Source organism: Panthera onca, chromosome D1 (assembly GCF_046562875.1).
Source record: "Panthera onca isolate mPanOnc1 chromosome D1, mPanOnc1 haplotype 2, whole genome shotgun sequence".
In the NCBI taxonomy this organism is placed as follows: Eukaryota; Metazoa; Chordata; class Mammalia; order Carnivora; family Felidae; genus Panthera; species Panthera onca.
The window spans coordinates 36,779,272-36,782,055 of NC_138348.1; positions in this window are offsets into that span (position 1 = coordinate 36,779,272).

The window sequence follows — 2,784 nt, forward strand, 5'->3', positions numbered from 1 at the left end:
TTGGCCAACAAGAAGGATTACTATAACAATATGTAGGTTCTGGATGGCAATAATACAGAAAATATACTCTCTTCCCATGCTAATGACACAAGAGACAAAGCACGCAGGGTCAGCATCCAAGCACTCTCCTGCTGAACAAGATGGGTTTTCTCTCTCCTCACAACACATTCCAGACAACCACCACTAGGTGCACTTAGTATTTAAGATGAAATCTGTTTGCCTTCCTCAGTGTATATAAAGGTTAACAAACTACTAATGAGGCCCCAATTTAATTACATGATGTGTTTAGGTTCATTTTTATAATCTTCAAAAGGTAAAATATAATTTTAGACACTCTTGAATCGCTGCAATATAGGTAAAAACAAAAGACTTTGTGACCTGGCAGAAGAAGACCTCAGTTTATCTAATGGGTTTATGTACAGTTAGACAGCCTTCTATAAAAATGTCTTTCTAAAAGCTTATTTACAGCAAAATTAAGATACGATAAATAATATTCAGAATAACATAATGTGTTAGAAGCACACCTTACTGAGAGCACATTTTTTTTCTTTCTGAGATTGTGAAATCTTGACATATAACACAAGAAGTTGAAAACCTCAAGATCCTCTAAAACTCGATTTCTTGATTTTTTAAACCATGATGTTAAATAATGACTGATTAAAGAAAATAAAAATTGGAAGGTTGATGTTCTGATTCTAAGCAAAACATTTTGGTGGTTTTCACATATGCTGACATTAGGCCAGATTCTCACTTTACATTTGCAAAGCAATACTATTTTTATATAATGCCAATACCTCCAGAATCACACAATTTTCTAAAACATTTTTTTAAAAATACAATCTTTTTTAGGAAAAACTGCAAAAATATATAGTAAGAGTGACGTAGGAATTTATAACTGTTGGTTCTGTTACTTTACAACTAGGAATTCATCATAAAGAAATAGTTGAACAGAAAGTATACACCCTCACCCACCCATACATACACACATGTCCAGAATCATACAATAATATGTTTAGTATAAAAATATAAGGACATATATAGAGAAAGTAGATAGCAGATGGATACAAACAACACAAATGCTTTAAAAGCAGGAATAGCCTAGTAAATTATGGAATAGCAACAGAGACTAAGATTGGAATCTCTCAAAAGAAGGAGAAATGTTTAGAATATGATTTCAAAAGCAGACAAGCCATGTGTTTAGTGACTACAATTCTATCCAATGTATTTGCATATGGAGAGTGAACAAAACTACATGTGACAATAAAATAATTTTATTTGGACAGAAAAAGTAATTTGCTTTTGTCTGTATACATCTATAAATTCGTATATGTATTCTTAATGATAAAAGAAGCTGCTCCACCAAATATTAAAAACTGACATGCCACTTGAAAGCAAGTATATAGAAAAAAAAGAATATATATACCACTCTCAAAAAGGATATTTGATGTTTCTATGTTGGTTTAATGATCATCTTAATAACAGTTTATATTTAAATAAAGCTTCAGAGTGACTTTATTGTAGACCAGCATGCAAAACAGAGTTTTAGCAATATAATAAAGTGATTGGAATAGTAAGATTTATACAAATTTGATAAGTGCTTTGTCCTAAATGGCATGCAGCCAATAGTAAAACACCAAAACAAAGTATACCATGAAATATTAGCTAACTAAATATATGAAAAGCAATCTTAGCTACTTTTATCCACTCTCCCAGCATTCTATAAACTTAGAGAAATATTAAACATATCCCTTCCCAGAACTTTATGAAACAGCTCTTATCTATGCAGAAGTGGAATGTGATGTTCAGAAATCACTCAAGCTTTGCAAAATAAAAAGATTAAAATTCAGAGAAGGGGAAAATGCAATTAAATATTTGTACAACTGAATGAAGAAGGCATCTGAGAACTCAATGAAAGCTCAAAATCCTCTTTAAATATGTATTTACACTCAATTATTTTCTCCCTCTTGTTATGCCTGCAGTTGCTGAAGAAATAGCTCATCACCATGGTTCTAGTAACTATGTCTTAATCATTTGTAATCCTTGTGGTTGCACCAAACCAAGTCATACAAACCAAGAAGTTCTAAAGTTTTCAAAAAATTAAATAACAGAGAGAAGCAGATCCATAGTCTAAATCATGGAACCTAAAGCCCCCAATTAGATGAGGCAAACAAAGGAAGATAGTGTTGTTTATGTTTTCCGTTTATGTCAGATTTAACCCCATCACAAGAGAGAATAGAAATTGTTATTGAGCATTCACTGGAATCCCGAATTTCTGCCTCATTGTTCTTACATTTCATAGGCAGAAAACTAAGCTCAATTATTTAGCTTCCAAAGTTGTTTTTGCTTTGAGTAGATAGAATTGGCTGTCTCTTTCCTAATTATGTTTCTCTACATTTTCCTTTTTTTTTTAATTCCTCTTTAACTTAAAAAATGCATGGATAAGAATATATATAATCAATTCAATTAATCAAATAGAGCTCCCAATTAAGTCTTTAACTATTATGACAAATTTATGAACTGAATAGCAATAAATGAATTTCCTGCATACCTGAGATTTAGTAGAAAAGGCCAAAAGGGTAGCATTTCCTTAATACTTTAGCAGCAAACTATAGGTACCAATGACAGGAAAAATAGGATACATATTATAACTTGTTCTTTCACTGGCAAAAGCATATTCTAACTCTAGAATGTGGTCCCATATGCAGACTGAAAGCAAAATAAAAGACATAAAATATTCTTTTTTTAAAAGATGTTTATTTGTTTTTGAGAGAGAGACAGAGCACG